This window comes from Orcinus orca, chromosome 10 (assembly GCF_937001465.1).
Source record: "Orcinus orca chromosome 10, mOrcOrc1.1, whole genome shotgun sequence".
Lineage (NCBI taxonomy): Eukaryota > Metazoa > Chordata > Mammalia > Artiodactyla > Delphinidae > Orcinus > Orcinus orca.
The window spans coordinates 32,344,152-32,354,569 of record NC_064568.1 but is presented as its reverse complement, the minus strand read 5'-3'; positions in this window follow the sequence as shown (position 1 = coordinate 32,354,569).

Here is a 10,418-nt window from a genome sequence, read left to right as displayed (position 1 = left end):
CTTCCTGCTTGCCTTGTTTCCAGAGAGAAATCTTCTGTTATCCTTACCTGTGTTTCTTTGTATGTAACATGTCTTTTTCCTCCAGCTGGACTTTTAAGACTTTATTACCAGTTTTGAACAATTTGATTGATATGCCTTCATGTAGTTTTATTGTGTCTTGTGTTTGGAGTTCACTGAATTTCTTGGATCTCTGGGTTTATAATTTCATCACATTTGGATACTTTTTTGCAATTATTTCTTCAAATATATTTTCTGTCTCCATTCCTTTCTTTTTTTTGAATTTTTGAATTTTATTTTATTTTTTTTATACAGCAGGTCCTTATTAGTAACAATTTTATACATATCAGTGTATACATGTCAATCCCAATCGCCCAATTCATCCCACCACCACCTCCATCCCCCACCGCTTCCCCCCCTTGGTGTCCATACGTTTGTTCTCTACATCTGTGTCTCAATTTCTGCCCTGCATACCAGTTCATCTGTACCATTTTTCTAGGTTCCACATATACGCGTTAATATACGATATTTGTTTTCTCTTTTTGACTTACTTCACTCTGTATGACAGCCTCTAGATTCATCCACATCACTACAAATGACCCACTTTTGTTCCTTTTGATGGCTGAGTAATATTCCATTGTATATATGTGCCACATCTTCTTTATCCATTCCTCTGTTGATGGGCATTTAGGTTGCTTCCATGACCTGGCTATTGTAAATAGTGCTGTAATGAACATTGGGGTGCATGTGTCTTTTTGAATTATGGTTTTCTCTGGGTATATGCCCAGTAGTGGGATTGCTGGGTCATATGGTAGTTCTAGTTTTAGTTTTTTAAGGAACCTCCATACTGTTCTCCATAGTGGCTGTAGCAATTTACATTCCCACCAACAGTGCAAGACGGTTCCCTTTTCTCCACACCCTCTCCAGCATTTGTTGTTTGTAGATTTTCTGATGATGCTCATTCTAACTGGTGTGAGGTGATACCTCATTGTAGTTTTGATTTGCATTTCTCTAATAATTAGTGATGTTGAGCAGCTTTCCATGTGTTTCTTGGCCATCTGTATGTCTTTGAAGAAATGTCTATTTAGGTCTTCCGTCCATTTTTTGATTGGGTTGTTTGTTTGTTAATATTGAGCTGCATGAGCTGTTTATGTATTTTGGAGATAAGTCCTTTGTTGATTCGTTTGCAAATATTTTCTCCCATTATGAGGGTTGTCTTTTCGTCTTGTTTGTAGTTTCCTTTGCTGTGCAAAAGCTTTTAAGTTTCATTAGGTCCCATTTGTTTATTTTTATTTCCATCACTCTAGTAGGTGGATCAAAAAAGATCTTGCTGTGATTTATATCAAAGAGTGTTCTTCCTATGTTTTCCTCTATGAGTTTTATAGTGTCCAGTCTTACACTTAGGTTTCTAATCCATTTTGAGTTTATTTTTGTGTATGGTGTTAGGGAGTGTTCTAATTTCATTCTTTTACATGTAGCTGTCCAGTTTTCCCAGCACCACTTATTGAAGAGACTGTCTTTTCTCCACTGTATATCCTTGCCCCCTTTGTCATAGGTTAGTTGACCTTAGGTGCGTGGGTTTATCTCTGGGCTTTCTATCCTGTTCCATTGATCTATATTTCTGTTTTTGTGCCAATACCATACTGTCTTGATTACTGTAGCTTTGTAGTGTAGTCTGAAGTCAGGGAGTCTGATTCCTCCAGCTCCATTTTTCTTTCTCAAGATTGCTTTGGCTATTCGGGGTCTTTCGTGTTTCCATACAAATTGTGAAATTTTTTGTTCTAGTTCTGTGAAAAATGCCAGTGGTAGTTTGATAGGGATTGCACTGAATCTGTAGATTGCTTTGGGTAGTAGTCATTTTCACAATGTTAATTCTTGCAATCCAAGAATATGGTATATCTCTCCATCTATTTGTATCATCTTTAATTTCTTTCATCAGTGTCTTATAATTTTCTGCATGCACGTCTTTTGTCTCCTTAGGTAGGTTTATTCCTATTCTTTTTGTTGCAATGGTAAATGGGAGTGTTTTCTTAATTTCACTTTCAGATTTTTCATCATTGGTGTATAGGAATGCAAGAGATTTCTGTGCATTAATTTGGTATCCTGCTACTTTACCAAATTCACTGATTAGCTCTAGTAGTTTTCTGGTAGCATCTTTAGGATTCTCTATGTATAGTATTATGTCATCTGCAAACAGTGACCACTTTACTTCTTCTTTTCCAATTTGCATTCCTTTTATTTCTTTTTCTTCTCTGATTGCTGTGGCTAAAACTTCCAAAACTATGTTGAATAATACTGGTGAGAGTGGGCAACCTTGTCTTGCTCCTGATCTTAGTGGAAACGGTTTCAGTGTTTCACCATTGAGGGTGATGTTGGCTGTGGGTTTGTCATTTATGGCCTTTATTATGTTGAGGTAAGTTCCCTCTATACCTACTTTCTGGAGGGTTTTTATCATAAATGGGTGTTGAATTTTGTCAAAAGCTTTCTCTGCATCTATTGAAATGATCAAATGGTTTTTCTCCTTCAATTTGTTAATATGGTGTATCACATTTATTGATTTGTGTATATTGAAGAATCCTTGCATTCCTGGGATAAACCCCACTTGATCATGGTGTATGATCCTTTTAATGTGCTGTTGGATTCTGTTTGCCAGTATTTTGTTGAGGATTTTTGCATCTACATTCATCAGTGATATTGGCCTGTAGTTTTCTTTCTTTGTGACATCTTTGCCTGGTTTTGGTATCAGGGTGATGGTGGCCTCATAGAATAAGTTTGGGAGTATTCCTTCCTCTTCAATTTTTTGGAACAGTTTGAGAAGGATGGGTGTTAGCTCTTCTCTAAATGTTTGTTAGAATTCACCTGTGAAGCCATCTGGTCCTGGACTTTTGTTTGTTGGAAGATTTCTAATCACAGTTTCAATTTCATTACTTGTGACTGGTCTGTTCATATTTTCTATTTCTTCCTGGTTCAGTCTTGGAAGGTTATACCTTTCTAAGAATTTGTCCATTTCTTCCAGGTTGTCCATTTTATTGGCATAGAGTTGCTTGTAGTAGTCTCTTAGGATGCTTTGTATTTCTGTGGTGTCTGTTGTAACTTCTCCTTTTTCATTTCTAATTTTATTGATTTGAGTCCTCTCCCTCTTTTTCTTGATGAGTCTGGCTAATGGTTTATCAATTATCTTCTCAAAGAATCAGCTTTTAGTTTCATTGATCTTTGTTATTGTTTTCTTTGTTTCTATTTCATTTATTTCTGCTCTGATCTTTATGATTTCTTTCCTTCTGCTAACTTTGGGTTTTGTTTGTTCTTCTTTCTCTAGTTCCTTTAGGTTTAAGGTTAGATTGTTTATTTGAGATTTTTCTTGTTTCTTGAAGTAGGCTTGTAGAGCTATAAACTTCCCTCTTAGAACTACTTTTGCTGCATCCCATAGGTTTTGGATCATCGTGTTTTCATTGTCATTTGTCTCTAGGTATTTTCTGATTTCCTCTGATTTCTTCAGTGATCTCTTGGCTATTTACTAACGTATTGTATGGCCTCCATGTGTTTGTGTTTTTTACATTTTTTTCCCTGTAATTCATTTCTAATCTCATAGCATTGTGGTCAGAAAAGATGCTTGATATGATTTCAATTTTCTTAAATTTACTGAGGCTTGATTTGTGACCCAAGATGTGATCTATCCTGGAGAATGTTTTGTGCGCACCTGAGAAGAAAGTGTAATCTGCTGTTTTTGGATGGAATGTCCTATAAATATCAATTAAATCTATCTGGTCTATTGTGTCATTTAAAGCTTGTGTTTCCTTATTAATTTTCTGTTTGGATGATCGGTCCATTGGTGTGAGGTGTTAAAGTGCCCCACTATTATCGTGTTACTGTCAATTTCCTCTTTTAGAGCTGTTAGCAGTTGCCTTATGTATTGAGGTGCTCCTATGTTGGCTGCATATATATTTATAATTGTTATATCTCTTCTTGGATTGATCCCTTGATCATTATGTAGGGTCCTTCCTTGTCTCTTGTAACATCCTTTATTTGAAAGTCTATTTTATCTGAGATGAGTATTGCTACTCCAGCTTTCTTTTGATTTCCATTTACATGGCATATCTTTTTCCATCCCCTCACTTTCAGTCTGTAGGTGTCCCTAGGTCTGAAGTGGGTCTCTTGTAGACAGCATATATATGGGTCTTGTTTTTGTATCCATTCAGCAAGCCTGTGTCTTTTGGTTGGAGCATTTAATCCATTCACGTTTAAGGTAACTATCGATATGTATGTTTCTATTACCATTTTCTTAATTGGTTTGGGTTTGTTTTTGTAGGTCCTTTCCTTCTCTTGTGTTTCCCACTTAGAGAAGTTCCTTTAGCATTTGTTGTAGAGCTGGTTTGGTGGTGCTGAATTCTCTTAGCTTTTGCTTGTCTGTAAAGCTTTTGATTTCTCCATCGAATCTGAATGAGATCCTTGCCAGGTAGAGTAATCTTGGTTGTAGGTTCTTCCCTTTCATCACTTTAAGTATATCATGCCACTCCCTTCTGGCTTGTAGAGTTTCTGCTGAGAAATCAGCTGCTATGGGAGTTCCCTTGTATGTTACTTGTCGTTTTTCCCTTGCTGCTTTCAATAATTTTTGTCTTTTATTTTTGCCAATTTGATTACTATGTGTCTTGGCATGTTTCTCCTTGGGTTTATACTGTATGGGACTCTCTGCGCTTCCTGGACTTGGATGGCTATTTCCTTTCCCATGTTAGGGAAGTTTTCAACTATAATCCCTTCAAATATTTTCTTGGGTCCTTCCTCTCTCTCTTCTCCTTCTGGGACTCCTATAATGTGAATGTTGTTGAGTTTAATGTTGTCCCAGAGGTCTCTTAGGTTGTCTTCATTTCTTTTCATTCTTTTTTCTTTATTCTGTTCCGCAGCAGTGAATTCCACCATTCTGTCTTCCAGGTCACTTATCCATTCTTCTGCCTCAGTTATTCTGCCATTGATTCCTTCTAGTGTATTTTTCATTTCAGTTATTGTATTGCTCATCTCTGTTTCTTTGTTCTTTAATTCTTCTAGATCTTTGTTAAACATTTCTTGCATCTTCTTGATCTTTGCCTCCATTCTTTTCCCGAGGTCCTGGATCATCTTTACTATCATTATTCTGAATTCCTTTTCTGGAAGGTTGCCTATCTCCACCTCATTTAGTTGTTTTTCAGGTGTTTTACCTTGTTCCTTCATGTGGTACATAGCCCTCTGCCTTTTCATCTTGTCTATCTTTCTGTGAATGTGGTTTTTGTTCCACAGGCTGCAGGATTGTAGTTCTTCTTGCTTCTGCTGTCTGCCCTCTGGTGGATGAGGCTATCTAAGAGGCTTCTGCAAGTTCTCTGATGGGAGGGCCTGGTGGTGGGTAGTGCTGGCTGTTGCTTTGGTGGGCAGAGCTCAGTAAAACTTTAATCCACTTGTCTGTTGATGGGTGGGGCTGTGTTCCCTCACTGTTGGTTGTTTGGCCTGAGGCAACCCAACACTGGAGCCTATCAGGGCTCTTTGGTGGGGCTAATGACAGACTCTGGGAGGGCTCACGCCACGGAATACTTCCCAGAACCTCTGCTGCCAGTGTCCTTGTCCTCACCATGAGACACAGCCACCCCCCGTCTGTTCAGGAGACCCTCCAATACTAGCAGGTAGGTCTGGTTCAGTCTTCCCTGGGGTCACTGCTCCTTCCCCTGGGTCCTGATGCACACACTCCTTTGTGTGTGCCCTCCAAGAGTGGAGTCTCTGTTTCCCCCAGTCCTGTAGAAGTCCTGCAATCAAATCCCACTAGTCTTCAAAGTCTGATTCTCTAGGAATTCCTCCTCCCATTGCTGGATGCCCAGGTTGGGAAGCCTGACCTGGGGCTCAGTGAAGAAACTTCACCCCAGTGGGTGGACTTCTGTGGTGTAAGTGTTCTCCAGTTTGTGAGTCACCCACCCAGCAGTTATGGGATTTGATTTTATTGTGACTGTGCCCCTCCTACCATCTCATAGTGGCTTCTTCTGAAGCCACTTTGGATGTGGGGTATCTTTTTTTGTGAGTTCCAGTGTCTTCCTGTCGATGATTGTTCAGTAGTTAGTTGTGATTCTAGTGTTCTTGCAAGAGGGAGTGAGACCACATCCTTCTACTCCGCCATCTTGAACCTATCTCCTCTCCACTCCTTTAGAGACTCCAATTACATGCATATCATGGCACTTAATGTTGTCCAATGGATCACCTACGCTCTTCTCACTTTTCAAAAATTCTCTTTTCTCTGTGTTTTATTTTGAATAGTTTATATTGCTAGGTCTTATTCACTAATCTTTTCTTCTGAACTGTCTAATCTGATGTTAATCCCACACAGAGTATCTTTCATCTCACACATGGTAGTTTTCATTTTTAGAAGTTAGATTTGGGCCCTTTTTTCTGTATCTTTCATTTCTCCACTTAACATTATAATATACAGTTATAATAACTTTTCTTTTTTTTTGGCTGCACCAGGCAGCTTGAGGAATCACAGTTCCTGGACCAGGGACTGAACCTGTGCCCTTGGCAGTGAAAGCAGAGTCTTAACCACTAGACTGCCAGGGAATTCCCAACAGTTATAATACCTTTTAATGCCCTTGTCTGCTAATTCTAACATTTTTGTCTGTTCCGGGTTGGTTTCAATTGTTTTTGTATTTTTCTCCTCTTCATGAGTTGTATTGTCCTGCTTCTTTGCACACATTGTAGTCTTTGACTGGATGGTAGGCACTGTGAATTTTACCGTTAGGTGCTGGATATTTTTGTATTCCTATAAATATGCTTGTGCTTTGTTCTGGGATGCAGTTAAGTTACTTGGAAATAGTTTGATCCTTTTTGGTCTTTAAGACTTGTTAGGTGGGGGGCTTCCCTGGTGGCACAGTGGTTAAGAATCCATCTGCTAATGCAGGGGACACGGGTTCGAGCCCTGGTCCGGGAAGATGCCATATGCTGCCGAGCAACTAAGCCCGTGAGCCACAACTACTGAGCCTGCGTGCCACAACTACTGAAGCCCATGAGCCTAGAGCCCATGCTCCTCAACAAGAGAAGCCACTGCAACGAGAAGCCCGCACACCGCAATGAAGAGGAGCCCCCTCTCGCCACAACTAGAGAAAGCCCGTGCACAGCAACGAAGACCCAATGCAGCCAAAAATAAATAAACAAAATAAATGAAAAAAAAAAAAAAAGACTTGTTAGGTGGAACCAAAGTAGTGTTTATGCTCAGGCTAATTATTCCCCACAACTTTTCAGGCCTTTCTGAGTACTTTATCCAACTGTGATATTCTACTAGTGTCGTTTGTGGGAACAGGAACGATTCCCAGCACTGTGTGAGCTCCTGCTAATCCTTCTGGATAGTTCTCCCCGCCCTTGGGTAGTTTCTCACATGTGTTCCCTGATCAGTATTCAGCTGAGTACCTTGGACAGGTGGCAGGGGTGCAGGGTCCTCTCTGCAGGCCTCCAAGGTTTGCTCTCCATGCAGTGCTCTCCTCTGTCCTCTAAACTGTAGCTGTCTTGGTTTCCCTGAACTCTCAGTCACATCTATTCCACTCAGGGACTTCACTGGACTAGGCTGGGTTTCCCCTCCCTGCCCTACTGCCTGACAACCCTCTCTAGGCTGTAAGCTGGAGCAAACACAGGGCTCAGTCATTTATTCTCTTCTCTTGGGGTCACTGTCCTTCATTGCCTGGTGTCCAGTGTGTTCAAAACCATAGTTTCACATATGTTGTCTTTCCTTTTATTTTTTGGTTGTTTCAGGTGGAAGGGTAAACCCAGTGCTTCTTACTCCAACATGACGATTTTTTTTTTTAAATTTTTAGGGCAACTATTTTCTTTCATAAATTTATTTATTTAATCTTTGGCTGCATTGGGTATTTGTTGCTGTGCACAGGCTTTCTTTAGTTGTGGAAGGCAGGGGCTACTCTTTGTTGCGGTGTGTGGGCTTCTCATTGTGGTGGCTTCTCTGTTGCAGAGCATGGACTCTAGGAGCCCAGGTTTCAGTAGTTGCAGCACACAGGCTCAGTAGTTGCAGCACGTGGGCCCTAGAGTGCGAAGGCTTCAGTAATTGTGGTGTGTGCGCTCAGTAGTTGTGGCGTGTGGGCTCTAGGGCGCACGGGCTTCAGTAGTTGTGGTGCCTGGGCTCAGTAGTTGTGGCTCACGGGCTCTAGAGTGCAGGCTCAGTAATTGTGGAGTACTGGCTTAGTTGCTCCGTGGCATGCGGGATCTTCCCAGACCAGGGATCGAACCTGTGTCCCCTGCATTGGCAGGCAGATTCTTAACCACTGCACCACCAGGGAAGTCCCCATGTTGCATTAGGTGCCCTTCATTCTGTTGTGTGGATCCACACATCCATCTGGTGTTGCATTCTATCAAAAGAAGTCCTTTAACAGTTTTTGCAGTATAGATCTGCTGGTAATGAACTTGTTGATTTCTGTTTTAGGCTCTTTTATGCCTGGAAAAGTCTTTATTTTGCTTTTCTTTTGAAAGATATTTTCATGTCTCTTCTCAGAAAATTATCCCTCACAACAAGAAATAGAAACAGGAAATCCATCTTTCATAATTCCAAAAGATCTTTGTATCCTTGGACCACAACATATGAAAATAGAAAGCAGGTGGTAGAATGATCCCTGTGACGATGATGCTGAGAGCACATGTGTATAATGTTTATCATGTCAGGTACCGGTATCTATCAGAGGCCCAGCAGGCTCAGCAGCATATTCAAATTAGGTTAATTCAAAGAAGCTTTAAAAAGGGACTTTATACAAAGTTGTGGGCAGGGTGTAGAGGCAAGGCAATATCCTGGGGCTAGTGACAGTGGGGCTGTTACCATCTTAGGATGGAAGGGCTACTGGAACTCAGAGAGAACTCCTTGAGAGGAACTGTGACTTCATGTCAAGAGAGGTAGCCAGCCCAAGGCAATTCTTCGAGGAGAGAGCCAGGAGAATAAATACTCCAACCTCACTCTTTTCCCTCTCTCTGATATCATGCAAGGACTCCCCGTTGGTCAAATAAAACCAGAAGCTACAAGCAAGAGTTCATTGATGAAGTACATACATACCACAGGCACATAAAACGATGGATCAGGACAGAGAGGCAATTTGGAGAGGTAAGCGAAAATATACAATCCCATAAGTTACTATTATCCCTAGATAAATGAACAATGCAAGAAGAAAAATGCAACAAAACTATGGTACCCTGAGTTTAGCAAAGATAATGCCTTCACTAAATAAGAACAGGAAATGGATAACTAATGAGAACCTGCTGTATAAAAAAATAAATAAAATAAAATTCAAAAAAAAAAAAGAACAGGGATGCTCTAAGAAAAGGAACAATGATAGAAAAAGTTTAGCAATAAAAATCTTTACCTCCAATTAATAGAAAGGTTAGAAGATAAAAGTGAAGAAATTTCCATGAGAACAAACTATTAGGAAATAAAAAGTAGGAATAAATAGATAAGAATATACGAAAACCAATCCAGGAGGGATGAGACAAAATCCAGGAGGTTCAACATCACTCTCTCTGAAGTTCCTGAAAGAGAAAACAGAAAATTGTGGAAAGGAATACGCCAATGAAAAAATACAAGAAAATACTCCAGATTCTCTGGATTGAGAAGTCCTCTCCACCCTACCCCCCAAATATGCAGAGAATGAGTGAAAAAGATCCCAGCCAAGGCCATACTTTCAAGAAATTTCGTAATACCATGTGCAAATATAAAAGTGACTATTAAATAGCAAAAATGAAAACTGCTAGCTCTGAATAGTTTTCCAAGTAATTTCACATACAGCATCTTACTTTTTAAATGGCCTGAGGGTTTACAGTATCCCCATTTCATAGACATGGGATGAATAGAACATCAAGGATGACATGTTTCAAAATTCTACAGACAAGATAACACAGTTCTTTAATATTTAGATGTTTGTGTGTGAACATGTATGTGTAAGTGGACAAGTTATTTAGAATGCATGTCCAGTTTCCTGAACTAGATGATCAGCTCTCAAAGATACAGAGTGCCATTTCTAATTCCTTGCTAATCCTCCAGGTCAACTGATGAACTGCTTCCTCTGGGTAGATCTATGTAGCTGACTGAAGTGCAAAGCAACCTGGAGGAAGGAAATAAGATGCAGTGAGCAGTGATTTTTTTGGCCAACTTGTTTGCATAAGTATCCTCTAGGTACACTGAATACAGTCAACTTTTCTCACTGTGTATTCACGTGGGCAAGGTTTTAAATCTTAATGATCTTCAGATTCTGGTGAGTTTGGAGTTGAGTTATCCTATTCAAATTCCCAATACTGTAATTCCAGAATTCTGTCAATAAATGAGATAGCATGAAATAAATGAATCAACCACAGCAATGAGAGATGATGATCAGTGGCTTCTTCCACATGCCGACGGGAGCCAGGTGAGAGAAAATGTCCAAGTGAAACTGTGT